General features: G+C 34.1%; 1 protein-coding gene and 1 long non-coding RNA gene across 2 annotated transcripts in view; one reads left to right on the top strand and one right to left on the bottom strand.

The window, feature by feature from the left end:
* The window catches only part of LOC120413859 (LIM domain transcription factor LMO4), a 361,145-nt gene that overhangs the window by 250,332 nt on the left and 90,339 nt on the right, over window positions 1-20,474 (bottom strand). The gene's annotated exons all lie outside the window — the stretch shown is intronic.
* LOC128093156 (uncharacterized) lies at window positions 1,668-17,850 on the top strand. The gene is made up of 3 exons (XR_008212276.1): window positions 1,668-2,019; window positions 2,106-2,199; window positions 17,111-17,850. It is a non-coding gene; the product is annotated as an uncharacterized LOC128093156 (long non-coding RNA).

The following is a 20,474-nucleotide window of genomic DNA, read 5'->3' on the forward strand; positions in this document are numbered from 1 at the left end:
TACAGTTAGCGGCAAAATGGCAACCCTCTACATGGGACTTTCCTGGTAAAAATTCAATTAGCAGTATTGCCACGACATCAAAATTTATGTAAAATTCGATTCGATTACAAATTCGATTTTATAACTGAAGTTAAAATCAAAACAATTTTATAGAGATTTTTTTTTCAAGAAAAAATAAATGCCAACACTGCCAATGGGTAATTCTCTACCAACTCACACGAAATCGGGAAAAGTTTTTTTTCCAATCCATATCTCGTGTTACAAATCGAATAAAAAAAAATTGACTTATAATTTTAAAAATTTAAATAAAAATTCAAAAAAAAAAGATAATTCAAATAACAAGCCAAAATTTCAACAGCTCAATACAAAAATAAATGGAAATTAACTATACAGCAGTACAGTTGATTTGCAATCATTACTTTAAAAAAATCTAAGTTTTAAAGAAAATATTATTTTTGCGGATTTAATACTTTTTGCGTTAACTCAAACATGTTCAAAATATAAAAGAAAAGCAAGATAATGCAATATAAGTTGTTTTCAGTTGATTCCACTTAAAAGTACTTTGAAATTTTGAAGTTTTTAGAAAAAAAAACAGGTTGTCCTCTGATTTTCCGGACTGATAAATATTTGCAACAGCCTTACATAAAATGATTCTTTTTCAAAGATTTCAGTATATATTTGTCGTACAATTTATCCATCGATTCCTTACATCAAAATCAGCAATTTTAAGGATTTATCCTAAATTTAATAATTTAACTAAACGTGGTAATTCGCCAACAAGCCATCCTTTATGAGATGAGAAGAATCGGAAGCTTTTTTAAATTTAGAACTCACGAAGAATTTGAACAACCCCGAAACCATTCAACTCCATGCAAACTTACCTGGAGATACCGTGGAGAATTTCCCTTATCCCCTTAAAAAAAAGTGGAGGATCAACAGGAGATAGGAATGACCGGCAATGGACGACTGTCAATGTGTTGAAAAACTGGTTCAGGTTGAATTGATGGATGGAATTTTTCCAAGTCGTAATTTCTAGGAAATCTGGGCTCAAATAATCATCTCATAAACAAGACGAAATACAGTTTGTAATCAACTCAAATCACCGTCTGTGTTCTAGTGGAAAAAGAGATTAAAGTGTACTAAGCACGATCTGTTTTCGCTCAAACCATGATTTTTTTTTATTTTTTGGCTTCGGGTCTGGTTTGTATATTCGTTTTTCTTTAAACAGTATCATGAAAACTAATGATCAGATATTAAATGGGAATAAGAAAAATATCCGTGGTTTTTGCACCTTTTTTGAAAATTAATTTCGATAAATTTACATTCTTGATCAGAATTTCAAAACGGCCAAATAGTACAAAAAAAGGCTTGAATAATTTGATCCATTTGTAGACCTAGAAAAGCAGTTGTAAAAGCCTCAATTAAAATTATCATTTTTCCAATCCGTGTGCCGTGTCAACCAGAAAGGAAGGCTGATGATCCACCAACAGGTTGCGGTTTTGGGGTTATTTCCCTCCCCTGCACAAACCAACCATCATTATTGGCATCGTTGACTTCCAGGTGTACGGCTGCTGCTCAGGTTGCAGCTATTCTCACTATAGGCAGATGATCTAAGATGCTTAGGGCACGACGAAGAAAAGCGACCCTTCTCCTTTTTTCCACAGTGAAGGTGTTTTTCTTTGTGTCAGTCCCGCTCCTGCTGCTGCCACCCCCACACAATCGCTTGAACCTGTCGCACAGAACAGGCAGATGATGACTCACGACTTTCTGAAAGGTTCGAGTGAAACTCGAGGAAGGGGGAGGAGATAAAACAAACCGCACCTGTTTCACCTCTCTCGGTGAGTCACACAGCCAGTCGAATCTCGAGGAATTGCCAAGAGTTGCAGCTCGGCGTCTAAAACGTCTACGAGGCCGTTGCTGTTGGTCGTGACCAAGGTTCAGCACACCGTCGTCGTCGGGCTGGGAAGCAGCTCAGCTCAAGTCACAGTCGGTGGAGATGTTTTCCCTAGCTATTATCAGGTGATTGCAAAAATATTATTCTATTTATTCGACAAGTGGCGTTCAAATAATATTTGATTTTGTTATTCATGCTCTCTCGCTTTCAGTGGACTGGGTTGGACGGAAGATCGTTGAAACGGAAAGCGGGAGTTCATGGTGAAGGTCAGATTTGTTAACTCAGTGTGCAATTTGACGATGAAGGTGAGCTTTGTAGGAAGTGAAATCTGATTAGCAATGGTTAGTTTGTAGGTGAATATTTTCACCTTTTTATATCAAATCTGTAGAAATCTGTCATAAACTCACATGAATTCAAAACGTGTCCACAACATTGTAACGCTCCTCACCTCATTATGCTCACGGTACAAATAAGCTGTCGGTAATCAGGATCGCGCAATTTCCAAGCCCTTCTCACCACACATTGCTTGAAAGGGGCTTGTTGATTATCGCGACATTAAATCACCTTTCGTTAACCCGCTCGTAATGAATGTACCAACCAACCAACTACCCTGCAACTTCCAGCCCCATAGATTTCGGCTTATCGCGCTCGGAAGATCTCCCAGGTGGCCAACTGTTGCTGGTTAAACTGCTGCTGCCGCCGTTGACTTTCACACGCATGATTGGCAAGTCACGATAGCTAATTAGTGATTATAAACATTAAATAGTAAACACATTGTAAGCGTATACTAAAGGGGGTAGTTGCTTGCTGTCCTCCTTTTTCGGTGAGAGCGTGTGAGCAAATTAACCAACCTAACCAAAACTCGAACCAAAAGCACCAATCAACACCCAGTTTTCCGCTGCTGCTGCTGCTGGAAAAACACACTCTCTCAAGGGAGTTGAAATTTGTCCAATCTAATATGACTCAGACTGCGCTAGCGAAGTTCGAAATTGGCATGTAGGCATGAGCCAGCAGCAGCCAAGATCAAGATTAGTGGGTCTGAACTAGGCTGTGGTGGTGTTCATTAAGTGAGCTTTTCTCCCAGGCCAGAGTGGAAGTTGGTGGTGGTGGTGGTGGTCAGCAGCAGTGTGGCAGGGCCCATTACCCGAAATGACCGTCTATGGCTACTTCATTTGCCACGCAAAGCAAATATGGGACGTCCAAAACCGCAACTTCACTTAGAGACGATGGTGGAAGAGTTTGCGTGAACAGTTGGGTGTCTTTCCTGTGATGTAAGGGTAGACTACGTCAAACTAACCTATTGAAAAACTTTAAAATAGGCAGTAAACGAATTTCAAACATTTACCCTTGGAGTAAATATTTTCATTTATAACGTCAAAAAAACAAAATTTCAAAAACTTTAAAAGTGTTATAAGGATATGACAAAATTTGCGTACTTCAGAACAAAAGAATGAACAAAACTTATAAACAACCATCTACGTCTTAAACAAAAAATATTGAATATTTTGTTAATTATCAGCTAAATTTACCTTAACCAAAATCAAAATTGGCTTGGAAATCAGGGAGCAAAACAATATTTTTCAAACATCAAAATTTCAATGGAATGATGTTTAGTAGCGCAAAAAGGGTTATTTCGTTTTTTTTTCTCAAATCTATGATTTTTTGAGAACTAATGATTTCAAATCATCTGTAAGATTTTAAAACGCATTTTTCAACAATTTTTTTATTGAAATGCTGACATTATTGCTATAATTTATTTTTTTATGTTTTTCTATAATAATGGAATTTATATTAAAATACTGTATTTTTTCAAAGTTTAATTATTTATCAATACAAATAATCCCGTTTTTTGAAAATATTAACAACAAAATAATTAATAAAAAATCATTTAAGTAAATATTATCGAAAACGCAGTATCGCATTGAAAGGACAATAAATATAAAAAAAGTATTGATTCTTAATTTCCTAGTTAGAAATATATATTTTTTTTAATTCGTTTTAATCATCTTAAGCCAATGCAAATTTTATTTCGAGTGTTTGTCCCACCCTGCAAATTTTCCTAAAAAAATTATGGAAATAAAAAAAATATTGCTACAAATTTTAATTTCTCATTGAGAGAACATAAAAAATTGATTGTATACTGCGAACATATTGCATCACAATTTATTAAAGCATTTTGAATCATGTAAAGGAGTTTTAAACTTATTACAAATTTTGAATTTTGGGACCACAGATCGGAAAAAAACGTAACACTTATAAAAAAAAAATCTCATAAATTTAATTGATATTATGACTGCGAGTAGGGACATTTATTTTTGCCTTGTTACTGCACAAAATAAGGATATAATGATATTGAATTTTGAGATACAGAACAGGAAATTACAAAAAGTGCATTATTTTCAAAATTTCAAGCTTGTAAGTGTTCTTAAAAACTGCTGTCCCTATTCAGACTATAGTCTCAGCTCGTTCCAATTGACTGTAGCATAATTTTAATGATTTATTAACAATTCTGGAATACTTTTTGCTTGATTTTTTTTTAATTTGGCTTGAAAACATATTCAAAAAATGAAAAGTGCAGAAGTTAAATTTTCTCCATAAATCCATAAATTCACTACTTCCGAACAGGTTCCGCAAAATTTTTATTTATTTATTTTTATTTTTTTATTTTATTTTTATAAACTGGAGGAAGAGGAAAATGTACTACATATTTTTCATAGTTTGTGAATTTAAAATAATTACAAAACAGTAATTTTCCAGATTTTCGCATTTAATTAATTAGGATATTCATAATTTTGTATTTTTTTATTTGAATGAAACTTTAATGGACAAAGCCATTTAGTACACAGCAAAAAAAAATGAAAATTGACAGCAAAAAAAGTTTTGGAATGTAAAAAATTTGGTTGGCTGAATATTACCTCTTTTTTTAGTAATATCACCTAAAAAATGTGTAAAAATGTGAATCTGATGAATATTCACCATGAACTGATGAAAATGTATCATTTTTTATGCAAATAAAACTACACTATTTTTTGTTGACACAAATTCTGTCACCAGTTCTTGATGAATAATACCATCATTTTTTTTTTCTATGTAGAATTAGTTTTGTCATACAAGTTTCCAAAGAACTTTGATGGCTATTCATGCAAAATGGGATTGAAAAATCTATTTCTCGAGAAGGTATTTACTAATCGATTTGGTGTCTTTGGCAAAGTTGTTGGCTATAATTAGGAATTTTTCAGAAAAAAGTAAGAAAAATTGATTTTTTAATTTAACTTTTTAATAGTTAAAAAAAATCGATAAATTGTTATTTTTTTTATTTTTCGATTTTTTAAAGGATTTCTTAAGAGACTTAAAATGCATATTTTGCGTTAGAGTTCAAGATGGTATTAAATTTGATTCATATTTATTTTTTTTAAACATGATTTTTGGAAAATATCTAGAAATCGGCATACAATAGTTCCATTTCTCAATGGATTATTAAATCGAAAATTCCTAAACATATTTTTCTAATGCATTCTCTTATAGACATTTATACGCTTAAATTTTCGAAATATCATCAGTTTTTTTATACAATTTGAAAATATTCTATGCACCCTTGCCAAAATAGTCCAAACAGTTGTGAAAATCACTCATTTTGCAATGTTTAAGAATTAAAGTGTTTTGTAATTTTCTGTTCTTTTTCAGGAATTTTTTTTTTCAAGTCTGGCCATCTTTTGAAATAGTCAATTTGCGAAAACGTATGGAATTAAACAATATTTTTTATCATTGTCTATTGTCAATCAAATTCGGGTCATAAGATGGAAACCGGAACAATTTTTTTTTTCTTTTTCGAAATTAATTGGCATTTACGAGTGAAATCTAATTCAAAAATTTTCCTCAAGAACTTCTGGTTTCACCTGGTTAAAACAAAAATGTATAAGAACAATAATAAGAACAACTACCCTATCCCACTAGAAAAGGGTGTAAAGATTAATCATAAACACGGATGAAGGTAGCTAGCAGCTGCTGCTACCTTGCTGCAGACTTGAGGAAAGCCCAGGATGAAAGCCGAACAAATAAATAAGAAGCTCAATTTATAAAGTGTCAGTAAGTGTTTCATTAGAGAGGGCCTCAGTGAGCAGTTTGCTGAGCTGTCTCCTGGATGTCTGAGTCACGTGTGTCTGAATGTGGAGGCGTCATGCCAGTAGCATGCAAAGGCAAGTTCAGCAGCTAGAAGATCGTTTGGAAATGAAGCAATAATAATTTTCAATACCTTTGGACTGACTTGAGCTGCTGCTATGAGTCAATTATAACCGGTGAGGGAAAGAGTGGACCGTCCCTTGGTTGAGACATTGCGTCATTAGATGTATGCCTTTCAATTTTACCTAAAAGAATAATGAGAAAAAAAAAATCAATGATTTAAAGCAATTTGTAAAATTTCTGAAACATAACAAATTTGATATAACTGGAAAAATTTACGTCTCAACCATAAATCCAACGATGACCCACAACTCCCCGCCGCCAAACTGGTTCCGCGCAATTCGATCATTCGATCAGTGCGCGCGCGAAAGCTCGGGTAATTTCCACTCACTTTGATCGTTTCGGTGATTGGATCATAAAAGTTGTCATTAAAATTTGTACCTTCATCTGGCCCGTTGCGTCCCAGTTTGACCAGTTTCGTCGGGCACTTCGGGACGCGTGGACACAATCTGCCGTGCTCCGGCGTAATGTGTACGGTGAAAGGGATCCTCCGGGCCAAAAACCGGAAAGTCACACTCTTTTGGTTGGGGTCTCTTGGGTGTGGTTCGACTCCTACTCTCGGGGAGCATGCCGGCACAAAACGATGGAAGCGAACGGCGGCGGCCGTCGTCAGCATCATTAAAAGTCGGAAAAATAAGCCATGGTGAGTTCTTCTTCACTTTAAAAAGTTTTATTCGCCTTGAAGAGGGCAAGCAGAACCAGCCCCGCGCCAAAAGCAACAGGCAAATATTTTATGTTAATTGTACCACGTTAATTTAAAATCAAATCATTAATTTTCTTAATTAGTCATCAAAAACCAATTTCACTGTTTAATGTCACATGCGGCGGAGTGGTTCGGCAGCTGCGGTTCAGCGACTGGGAGTTGAAGTTTGGAAAATTATTATTAAAAGTGTTTCCGGGATGATGCAATTATAATTTTTCGATATTATATTTCGATATTTGATATATTCGTTAACATATTTTTTTTTAAGTTTCGTAACATAAAACCAAAAATTGGGTTTCTGTCTCTTCACCATTTCAAATATACCATTTCAAAATCAGAATATCAAATAGACACAGTTCTTGATGAAAAAACACTGTTTAAAAAATGCTTGAAGGCGGTTTTTTTTTTTGCAATTTTAAATATTATCCTAAATTAAGGAAAGTATTTTAATTTTTTTATAATTTTAATTGTTTATTATAATCTTAGAGATAATGATTGCAAGAAAAAGTAGAATTTGCGAGAATATTTAATTGTTTAAACTGGAGATGAAAGCCCACTACCTTTAATCTTTAGGCATAATGCCTGCAGGTCACTCTCCAGGTGTGACGTCGCTCTAACCAGCCACTTCACCAACCTGTTCTCACCACGCGATTAGAAAGCACCATTAAATTAATTAGGTGATAAAGTCCGGCTTAATGCGTCACCCGGCCTGCGGTGGAAATTAACACTTATCGGAAATTAGAATTTTCTGGCACTCTAGTCGGGGCTCAAAGGCCTTCCAAATTGATTTGGCCTGAAATGGCGCGGGCAGGTGGTGGGGTCAGGTTGATAACATTATGACAAACAATGAAATCCTCCTTCAATGTGTTGGGGTTGGGATGTGTGTGCGTGCGGTTAATTATGCTCTAACTCTCTCTCTATCTCTATCTTTACGGGGGCACCTGACTCCAATTAGAACAGCACTATCCAATTAACGGTGGGGTTATAACTTCACAATCCACCGCAAATCTGGCCGCGTCATTTAATTAGCGTAATTATGCGTCAATCCTGTCTTTCTTTCGCTTTTTAAGCTGCGTTGCCACTCAAACACATATATCATTCATTCGCTCATTCATCCCAAAAACTGATTCATTTATTCATGCTGTAAAGAGCCCAGCGCGGACCAGCCTATCATTGGGCTGCCACCGAGGTGTCATAAAGTGTTTAATGAGGCCTGCTGCAGCAGTTGGGGAGGGGTTGGGGTCGATTACATACCCCGCATTTTTGGTCATATTGTAGGTTGGGACTCGGCGGCCGGAGAGTGACAAAGAGCTGGTTATTTATTTAGGGACATTTTCCACCCCCTCAAACTAAACCAAGTGTTAATAGAACAAACAAAGGCAAATTGGGTGGAAAATTGTGGAGTAAAAAATGCAACTGGTGAATCGAATTCAAGTGAAAATTAAAAAATGGTTAACGTTTTCAATTGATCAGCAAATTGGGTGCGGGACATTTCGCCGAAGGTCATTTCGCCGAATGTCGTTTCGCCGCATGGGACGTTTCGCCGAATGGGACGTTTCGCCGAATTGACAAATAATCGTAAAATAAATATATAAAAAGGACACAAATCGTATTAAAATAATTTGAAAAAATATATTGTCCCTAAAAGGTGATTTTGTAATCTTTTTAAAAAAAATTGTATTGTTTTGTTTTTTAGTATGTTATTTTTATAAGTTTATGCATTATTACATGCATAAACAATTGCTTCAAAAATAATTCAGTTAATATATAATATTTAATTCTAGCATACAATTTTGAATCATTTCTGTGAGTTTTTTGCATTCTTTTTTAAATATATTATTTGAATTATTTCTGTGAGTTTTTGCCTTCTGTTAACCATGAGCAGTTCTTTTAATTTTCTGCTCATAATTTTGATAAATTTCAGTTAGTTTTTGCATTCTTTGTATTTTAAACATATTTTTTTTAACTGTTTCTGTGAGTTTTTGCATTCTTTCAAACATGAGCAGTTCTTTTAATAGGCTGCTTATAATTTAGATTATTTCTGTTTGTTTTTACATTCTTCGTTTTTCAAGCAATTTAATTGTATAATTTTTGGAAGTTTTTTCATTCTTTCAAACATGAGCAGTTCTTTTGGTTTTCAGCTCAACATTTTGCAAAATTACTGATAGTTTTTGCATTCTTTATTTTGGGCATATTTTTAAATTATTTCTGTGAGTTTTTACATTCTTAGTTTTTTATGCATATTATTTCTTTAATTTTTGTGAGGTTTTGCATTTTTTCAAACATGAGCATTTCTTTTGATTTTTAGCATAACATTTTGGAATTTTTTTGTTAGTTTTAGCATTCTTATGTATTTAAGCATATTTTTTTAATTATTTCTGTGAGTTTTTGCATTCTTTCATACATGAGCAGTTCTTTTGATTGGTTGCTTATAATTTAGATTATTTCTGTTTGTTTTGCATTCTTTGTTTTTCAAGCAATTTATTCGTATAATTTTTGGGAGTTTTTGCATTCTTTCAAACAAAAACTCACAGAAATAATTAAAAAAATATGCTTAAAATACAAAAACTCCAAAAAATTACACAATTAAATTGCTTGAAAAACAAAGAATGCAAAAACAAACGGAAATAAACTAAATTATAAGCAGCCAATTAAAAGAACTGCTCATGTTTAAAAGAATGCAAAAACTCACAGAAATAATTTAAAAAATATGCTTAAATACAAAGAATCCAAAAACTAACAAAAACTTTCCAAAATGTTATGCTAAAAATCTTATTTTAAGCAAATTATTTGCATTATTTATCTTATCTTGCCACTCCTTCTCGAGTTTACATGAGTGAATTACAAGATGGCACTGCAGCGAAAAAATAGCATAAATTATACAAAAAAGTTAATTTTTATTCAAATCAGCGAAACGTCCATTCGGCGAAATGACTTTCGGCGAAACGACCCATTCGGCGAAACGACCTTCGATGAAATGACCGTCGGCGAAACGACATTCGGCGAAACGACATTCGGCGAAATGTACCAGATCCCAGCAAATTGTTTACATAACATTTTTGTAAAACTTTGTAAAATTATTCAAGATTCTAATTCACCTCAAAACTATACCTTTTCAAGGTTACGGTCAGAATTCCATCAGCGTGATCAACAAATTTAAAATCGATTTATTCGTTCCTGCCCAAAAGTAGTTATTATCACCGAGCTTGCAAAACTCTAAACAGCAATCGAAAACACTACTCTTCCAACTCAGCTTGAGCTCAACCAGTGCCCAAGTATCAATTACACACAAAAATAGCAACAATCCCATCCAATAACCCATCATTTCTCCAATGCACCCATTTTGATTCTCACCGTCATACCTTTTTTCTTCTTTTTCATCTTCGTTTTTCCACTCGATGCTCGTTTCGCATAATTTTCCCCATGGCCAGCGCCAATTTCCCACACTATCATCAAGACCCAGACCAGACTCGACCCAGACCAGAACCGTTGCCGATGCAGTTTTGCTTAATGTTATACGATTTTGAGCCACGATATCTTCCGCATGCCATCGGTGGACCCCTCGCACCCTTCCTCCCCTTAATTTCTAATCGGGAACCAATCGAGCTCGAATGCTTTCCCAACCGGGCAGTTCTCCGAGAAATTGAATTTTCAAAATTCATGATTTATTATTTTCCGCAATTTCATTGTAGTGTTTGTGTATTTTCTCTGTCTTTTGAATAAATTTAATTTATGTAATTATTTATTTAAAATAATTGACAGAGAATTTGGCCCAACACCAGTCGAGCTAGAAAATAAAAGCAAAACTTTATAAATTCCCTCCAATTTCCCCCTTGTCAGAGCTCGACTCTCGGCTCTTATCTTAATTATGATCATTTGGATAATTAAATTTCTTTGATGTCGGGGGGTTTGTTTATGGAAACCCCCTCCGTTTTTCGCTGCGCTCAACGCTCGCACACGGTTATTTTGCGGAACTTTCAAGGTTCCTCGGGGTTGCATCTCAAACTGCACAAACTCTGGGTGCTTATCTTATGTTGATGATGGCTTTGCTAAGCGAAGTTTGTTGCAGCCTGGACGTTGTTGTTGTTGGCTAATGGCAGGAGTTTTGGCTCACGACCCGAAGGGTCGGTGATAGCGGTGACGACCTGTTCACATGACCTGTCCTGGCTGGATTAAATGTAACTTGGTGTGGAATCGGTTGGGATTGTCGTGGCGTGTAATTTCCTAAGGTGTAATTTTTGTCCCTGATCAATTTTTTTTATACTTATTGAACTCTTTGAAACATCCCAATTTGTTTCCGTTTTCGACACCAGGTCCCATTCCGCGTTCACCTAATTGCAACTGTTATCATTTTCGTTTGTTATTTTGATGATGTGTTTTTTTTTGTCTGTTGCTACTTTTTTCCCTAACCCAAAAGAGTGCACTGTTCCACGCTGTCGAAAAAATGCAATAAAAGTTTTAACCTTCCCGTGTGCGCAAATGGGTTGCCCAAACAAGTGCAACAACAGCACCAAAGTGCACGGGGAGAAAAAATCCAATTAATGTAACTAACTGCATGTCGAAAAAATCTAAAATTGCAATGGTTGGGGGTACAAGGGTTGGTGTGTGAAGGGTTGGGTGCATATTGGATTGCATTCTTGTTTAGCTGCTACAACTGCACAATGCAGTGTGATTTTAGGGTGGTGCTTTTTGAGATTGTTTGAGAAAACTTCAAAATTAGACTGATTTTTTGACAAAGTTGCCTTAAAGTTTGCAAGAAATCCAAATTGACATTAAAACATTTTTTTTTGTTTGATTTAGAGCCACCCTAACCAGCAGTGTTACACACATCGAAGACCAAGTACAGGGTCCTTCTTCCCCCCTCTTGGTTAGTGCATATTGCACACACTCGCCAGTTTGGGGAGGAAGTGCAACGTGAAAATTCGTTGGCAAATAGAAATTAGAAAGTTTTTAATTAAATAGTTTTGCGTACACTTTGAGCGAGAGAGAGATGGTAATTAGCCGTAATGTTTGAAATTTTTGCCTCCTTTTTTCGCAGTGATGAGCCTCGTCGTCGTGTTCGCTACATTAGCCCCAGAAGAGGAAGGAATTTTCCCTCTCGAATAGTTGAGTTAATTGAACTGTCGAAAGGGTTTCGCAAAGTTACTCCCAGCAAAGAGAGTGGAAACGGAAACCCACAACCAGCAAACAAAACTTTTCCCTTAAAAAGCAACAATAAAACATCGGCCGAAAGTTTTCCACAAGTCCAACTCAAGAAGAATCTTCGCACTTTCACGTTCATTCGCGTATTATTCAACCTAGATTCACGAAACCGTGTTCAATCACACCGTACACTTTTATTGGTTGCGACTTGCGAGCGAGTTGCGATTCTTCACCCACTCGTTCATTCTCGCTCGCTCTTTCCGAAAATTCAGTCGCGACTGCGGGTTTTATCTGACTCTTTCACTTCATAAATTATAGCGATAATCATAAAACCATATTTTACGACGATAATTCGTGTCGTGTGCTCTTTCTCTCTATGGGCTTGCGTTTGTGTGGAGCACTCTTGGCGGGATTTTCTTCTTTTTTCTGTTCGTTTGGTCTGAGAACTTTTGGCAACGATTGAATCATCTTGATTTGGGTGAGTGAATCATTCTCACCAATTTCTTTATGTTTTTTTCGGTTTTTAATATTTTTACAATAATATTTCAAAATTAATTTGTTTACCTGACATAATGGTTCATTCCGTCTTACAATTGCAAAAAAATCTTAAAAAAGTTTTGCAAATCTTCAAATCAAGCGCACCGAGACAAGAAAAAAGCAAAGAATAATTCCAATATTAAGTCATTCAGCGCAAGAGGCACAATAAACAATATTTTGCTTTGAACTTAAAACAAAAACCAACCAAGAAAAGACCCAGTTTTTTTTTTGCTGTAAACGGGAAAAACGCCAGAGATCCTATACAATCTGGAAACAACTTTCAGGGAAAAACAAAAAGAAGTTCGAAGACAACGGTGACAGCACGGTAAGGAAGAAAAACAAACAAAAAAATATCTAAGAATCGTGAATATAAATCGTGTTTCGGCGGGCAATGACGGTGGTGCCCTTGGTGCATCACAAACGATTGCCGTCGAGGAATCGGGATGAGAATCAAAATAGAATGAGTCAGAAAAAGATTTTTTCATCAGTTTGTTTTAGTCATGAGGTGTTCAACTTCAGTAATAACTTAATAAAATGGAAAGAATTGCCCGATTAACCGTTTAAATAACTTATGTTACCAAGATTACAGAAAATTGAAATAAAATAAGTTTTTCAACAAATTAAAAATAATTTAGAATTTAGATCGGGTTCGATCTAAAAAAAATGCTATTTTATCAACGAATTTGGATTCTTCAAAAAGCATAGTATAAAACCGTGGTCACAAAACTGCTTTCCACGGACCTGAAACGGTTAAAACGGTTATGGAAACCGTCCCACTTCTTGGCCTACTTAGAAGTCCTCAAGAAAAAAAATGATGAACATTTTATTTATAACAATGAAAATAGATTTCAAAAAATGAATCAAAATCAGGGAATTAGAATTTGAAATGAATTATAGAAAAATCATGAAAATCGTTTATTTCTTTTTTAAATAAAATAAAATTATTAATATATCGTCTGCTGTGTGCTATCTTGTGACATATACCAATTTGGTCGAAAATGAGTTAATGATGACTTTTTGCTATACTTAACAAACACTACAAGATGCTTTAACCCGATTTTGGGAATTCGCTTCCGTTTCCCGGATATCGCAATGCACACTTGTGACATAGACCAATTTATCATCAAAATAATCGTGCACACTTGTGACACGTCATACATGTTGTTGGAAAATGTGGAAATTTTTTCTTATGTTTCACAAATTTATGTTGATACACACTTCTAAAAGCAATGCAATCTTTTGTTTTTGAAAATATACTGATTAAGTCGGTTAAACTATTGATTTGAGCTTATTTTAGTTTGTATGGGAATTCTGTGCACACTTGTGACACGTAGTACAATTTTACTTTCGAAACACACTTGTGACACGTGCTTTTCAGATTTTTGATTACATAATTTACCAGTTAAAAGATACAACTGGTGTAACCAAATTAGTTGAAACTTGGAACGTTTGTTAAGCGATAGTATACGAACCGATTGCTTCAAAAAGTTTGGCTCTATCATTCATAGTTTTGAAAATATTTGTCATCAAACTTTAAAAATCGATTTTCTCGAGTAGTACTAAATGCTCGTTGTCACAAGATAGCACACAACAGACGATATACTGTTTTATTCAATTTAACACCACGATGCTCAAAACCCATCAATGTCAGAAAAAAAAATACAACAGTTCTAAACTTCAAGATGACCACTTTGGATCTTCCTGCATTATATTTCAATTAAATTTTTATCAAATCACTAAACCAGGGTGACCACTCAAAGCCCATTTTTAAATTCCCGACTTCTCCAGAATGCTCAAATAATAGACATTTCTTATCTACAGAATGATTTCAAACATAACACTTTCTATAAGAAAAGTCAATACCCCAGAAGAAAATCACCAAAAAATCAAAATGAATTAAAAAAAATCCAACCATAGTCAATTTTGTAAATACCGAAACTGAACAACAAATAAAAAAAAATACTTAAAAAATGGAAATTCATAATAATGATTCAGAGTAGAAACACAAAAAATGAGTCTTTGAAATATAATCGAAAGATCAACAATTCTTATAACTTCCATGTTATTTTTTAAATTGGCAAACGTATACTTTTCGATACTTCGTTTCAAATGGAAATGACAAAAAGTTAAAGATAACTGAACTTAAAATTTCGTTTCTATTTTTTTAAATTTCATCATCATTTTAAATCAAAGAACGATTTAAACATAACTGCTGTTATTATCCTTTTAAAGGATTTAGAACAAATGCCAAGGAATTCATAAAAAAATGTGATTGCCAAGTTCCCTTTTGAATTTTGTAATTTTTGATATTGATGATTTTAATCAATGTTAATTTATCTAGTGGCCAGTATCAAACTCTTTTAGTATTTTTTTTTCAATAAAAATTCAGTTTGATATGATTTGTAATGTCCCACTTATTTTAAGCATAATGTTTGAAGAGACAAACTTTTTAAAACAAATTGCAAAAAACTAAAAATTTCTTGGATTATTTGTTTTGCAATTTCAATATTTTCTTCATGGTTTCAAAACGTAAAAAAGTTTTTCAATTTCAAACTTTACCTCTTGTTTGATAAAACATAAATTAATAGAGATCATTGGATTCATAAAAAAAATATTATGAAAATCTGTGTCAAAGGCATCCAATATTCATTAAGATTTTGAATGTCTGTGAAAGCTGTTTGAAGCTTTTCCATACTCAAATATATTGAAATAGTGAAAAGAACCTTAAATTTAAAATTATTCAAAAGTTGAAAAAAATATTTTCAAGCAAGTATGCCTAGAATTCCCGACTTTTTGACAAAAAAATCATAAATTCCCGACTTTTTCCCGACTTTTTGCGGATTTTGGCGAATTCCCGACTTATACCCGACTTTCCCGATTTCCCGCCTTGAGTGGCCACCCTGTAAATTCTGGGCAAATTTGAGCATATCAGGTCAAAGGAAAATTTGATAAAACGAAGCTCAAAGTTAAACGCTCTGAATATGGATTATATATTGAAATCAAAAGTGGCCGATTTCATTACAGAATCATTTTTTGATTGATACTTTCTGAATCAAGATTTTAATATTTCAAAAATGGCCGACCGGGAATGATACCTTTCAGAGTCTAAAAAGTTCATTGATAAACATGTTTTTCCCCTATAAAATTTAACCTTAAATTGCTCCAAATTCTCTAACGGACATTAAACATAAATTGGTTTTGAAATTTGGCAGGACGATCACAAGTGGTAAAAAAATGCAATCACATGTTTGGAATTGAGGATTTTTTCGTATGCTTGACATAAAATTTGATAGAATTATTATGTTAAGAAAGAATGATTTTGTTATAAGTTCTATTCAGACTGTTGCAAATATTTTTCAAAGTTGATTCAAAATTTCTAATAGACAAAATTTAGAACAAAAAATCCGGAATCAAATTGATTATAATTTTTTCGTTTATATTTAACGCCTATAAACATTTATAATTATTTGTTGATTTTCTTCAAGGCAGACTCAAATCAATCTTGTTTAACATCTAAACAATCATTTATTCAGCAAAATAATTGTTTAAGTGCTGTTATTTTTATGCAATTTATTAATGTTTTTTTTTTAAGATAATATTCTCAAAATATTCGTTCCAAATTCATTAGAATCATGGAAAAAAAATCATGGAACAATGATTTTTAGCCAAAGAAAGTAGATTCGAAATAAATCAATAAAACTTTAAAAAATAATGAAATTCGAAACTATTAAATTTATACTAGTTTCAGCAACTAATATTTGAGTTGCCTAAACGGACCGGGAGGTACAGCTGGCTGAGTAATACTGGTATAGAAAACCAAAAAAAATCATAAAATCAATACTTTTAATGTAAAATCGCGAAAAAACGTGATGGCTGCAAGCAAACTTCTTATGTTTGTTTATTATTTTTTTTTTTATTGTCTGATCTACAACTTTTTTGAACATTGTTACACTCTAAAAAAATATCCTGCACAGTTAAAAAACATGAAATTCTAAAATGAAAAATTTTGTTCTAGATGAAAAAATACCCTTTTTTGACTTTTTATATTCCTTTTTGTGGTATGATATCAAAATAAGAATTATTTATTTGAAATTTTAATAACAATCCTATTTGTTTTTGAAGGTTTGATAAAAGCTGGACATCGTTAAAATTTTGATAGAAAAATATGATTTTTTTTATAAATTAAGAAAAGTATACTTTTATCAAACCAGTTTCAACAATGTATGTTTCGGAATAAAAAATACAGAACCAAGTTGTTTAGCATAAGAGGATCGTGACTAACCTTAATAAAATCTTACATCTTAAAAGCATTCACCCACAAAAAAAATATCTAACATCTTCATCCGTTCCCAGCCCGAAATGACTCTCATTAATTGAATAAATATAAATCAATTTAGTAATAAATAGTCTGCAACCGACTTGGAATTTACACCACCACATCGTTTAAACACGAAACCGTTTCGGACCTTTAAGCGCAAACGGAAGCCCCTCCGTTTTTGGCCCGGTCACGAAACATCCCGCGAATCACGCACCGCCGTCTATTGCCACGATCCACCGAGGCTCGAGACTCGACTCGACTTTTGCTTTCGTTTCAGATTTTGCAGCATCCCACACTCTCACCCGCGCGCCGTTCCTGCCAGAGCTCAGCATGTGGGACACCAAATCACGACCACGACGGTTGGAGGCCCCTCAGCAGGGGTCCGACAACGGCTTGGTTGCCCCCGGTGGCGTGGAGAGCTCGGCGATCATCTACTTCAATTAAAATTAATAAATCATTTCGGAGTCCGGTCGAGACTCTGCTGCTCTGGATCACTTTTGCCAGTACCCCTTGGAAGGGGGTACGTGACAGATCCAGTTTCAACGAGTATTGAAGTCACTTTGGGGTCCGGCGTCCAGTAGTGTCATTAAATTTTGTCAAATATGGTCACAAATTGAGAGTAGCTTAAACGGTGCAAAGGAATCAAATGTTTATCAAATTTAAAAATAATTTTTAATTATTCTCGATAGACGAGTATTCAGACGAAGACGATAACCAAAATACCAATAAAATGTTCATATCGATACGAATATCACAGCGTAGTTTGTCACGCAGAAGCCTCCATTATCCGGAAACCCGGGACGAGACAGCTGTTTATTAAAATACTTGAAATAGTTTTCCGATCTCGAAGACGGAGTTGGGAGGTCCTGGAGAAGGAAAGGTTCGGAACGTGTAGACAGGAAAGAGAGCAAGTCATTATTGCTGGCGTGGTAGCTATACGACAAATTTGACGTTTGGAAAGAGTGTGTTCCGGGGCATAATCGGCGTCCTATGACCAGGACAAGCCCAAGCCAGACAAGACATCGGTGTGTCTGTTGTGAATAAGGAGAGGTGGAATTATTACGGGATAAGTTTTTGTACCGCACGATGGAGTGATTTGTTTTCTTCTATTAAAATTGATTGCAATTGCTAGGCCAAAGAGCAATTCTCTACGCAATCGACTGATTTGGTGCTTTTTTTTATTTTTTTATTTGGTTCAAACATTTTTGGAGGCCTTCCCTAAAAACTGTGAAATTTCCTGATCTCTTTCGAAAAAAAATCAGAAATTTCGGAATTAAGTCTAACATTTTGAAAAGGACGTATATTCAATGTAACGTCCTTTTAAAATGTTAGAATTGATTCCAAAATTAAAAAAAAAATATGTTTAAGTGTTTCATTTTTTAACATTGAAAATAGGACCATTAGTTTTAATCGGACCCGAATGACTCTTGAGTTAAGAGGTCCTTACACGCAAATAAATAGAACCATTGGTTTCTGATATATTGGTACTGGAAAATATAAGGCTATTTGAATGAGAGTTTACAAACATCAATTTTCTTGTTTCTTTTTTTATGTCCAATCTTCAATGTCTCTTAAGCAATTTTATTTGAATTTTTTCCAACTTAAAAGAAGTATATCTTCAGGAATATAATGTCACGGATTTAACTTAAAAAAACCAAAAACTGTAATTTTTCATTAAAAATTAAAATTTTATTGGCTATATCTTTCAAACGGTGCATTTTATCAAAATCTGTGAAGTACTTTACGATTGAAAAATTGATTTTACCCCTAAAAACAGAAGTCAAACTAAATAGTAAAAAAAATATGAATCACATTTTAAAAAAATGTATACTGAGCGTTTTTTATGAATCAAAATTGCGTTTTATGTCCAATTAAAAAATATATATAAAAAAATTCGAAAGATATGGATTTTGGAAAATTAAGTTTTTGCACGAAACAAAATTGTAAAAAAAGTTCAGAATAGTCATCATCAATACCTACAACTTTGCCAAAGACACCAGACCGATAAGAAAAATCCTTCAAAAGATACAGATTTTCGAATATTCGTACCATTTTTGTAAAAATAGCTGCAAAAATTTAATGGAGACTTGGGTGAACCAATGATACAGAATGGAAGCCCCTCAAACAATTTAAGCAAATTAAAAAAAATACATGGAAAAAAATCAATTCCCCTAATCATGAATTGTGTTCATGAATTTGACAAACACGAAGGAATATATTCACGTTCATAGTGCAATTGCACCATGCTCAGGAATAATTCCATCGTGGTTACGGGAATTGTTTTTTTTTATGTATAATTAAAATCCATCGCCGGCTTTGGTGAAAAATTGCTCCAATGGAATTTAAATTTCAAGTTTTTGTCTCAAAATTGAAATTTTTAAATTTCCCCAAATAGCAATATATTCTAAATATTCAAAATGTTAATTCTAAATGATTTTTTTTTTTGTAAACTGCTTTAGTATACGTTACATAAAAACGAAGTTGACTTTATAGCTGTCGGCCACCATTGCTAGTACCAACCACTAGTGTCTTCCTTTTTATCTACAAGGACTTCGCCGCCCTGGGCTCCTAAGTGTATGAAAGTATGGCACGGAGCGACGGCGCCGAATACCCATATTTACACAAAGAATTTTAGAGCGCCCGCCGCGGGATTCGAACCGGCGACCTCTGGATTGTGAATCCAGTGCGCGGTCCGATTGATCCACACGGGCGGGACAACGTTACGTTACATAACATTTATTTATTTTTTTTTAAATCAAATAAAGGCTTTTTGATCTCTTAATAAAATTTAAATTTTGGAGTCTCAGTTTGGAAAAACATGTACAAATTTATATTTTTTCTCAAAAGCTCATCGATATTTTGCAAATTTGTGACAGTAGCATTTCTGAAGTAGCATGGTGTGATATTTCTGCTTCATTTTAGTGAAATTTTGATGGTGAACATTTGATGTTTCGATATTGTTTCTTTTTGGTATAAATTTACATTAAGAGCGAGTTTTTCACCAATGTGTAACAGGTCGTATCGAGATGCTCCGATTTGGATGAAACTTTCAGCGTTTGTTTGTCTATGGGAATATGGGCCCTCTACAACAAACAAATTTTCAACTCCAATACTTCTAACTTACGTGAAATTGTCCGAGGATTCCGAATATGACAAAATTGAGACCAAAAATCGCCGATATGGCGGCCTACAGGGCAAAAACTAACGTTGTAAAATGTTTGTTATAGAAAAATCGAAAAACTATGAGAAAAACTGCGATTGGCCAAAAAGTTATTACCATAGGCTTATAGTCCATGAAATTCTCTAACTTTTGACCTGTAGGAGTATGGGTGTTGGAGGCTGTTGCAAAAAGATATTAAGGTTTTAAAAAAATCAATTTTTAACAGTAATTTGCAAAAGCTATGAGAAAAAGTCAAACCAATCCTGGATGTCTATAGCACATTTTAAAGGGCTTCAAAAGTCCTTTCGAATGCATCTAAGAGAGTTGGAATTGATAAAGTTTTACGGAAATGCGAGCAATTTTAAGATTTTTAATGTTTTTTGGACCTCAAACTTCACTGCCCGTTTTACCCCACTTCCCTTTGTCGTAGAGGGCCCATATTTGGCATGAGTTCATCTCATGTATAGACAAACAAACGCTG

Source organism: Culex pipiens, chromosome 2, assembly GCF_016801865.2.
Source record: "Culex pipiens pallens isolate TS chromosome 2, TS_CPP_V2, whole genome shotgun sequence".
In the NCBI taxonomy this organism is placed as follows: domain Eukaryota; kingdom Metazoa; phylum Arthropoda; class Insecta; order Diptera; family Culicidae; genus Culex; species Culex pipiens.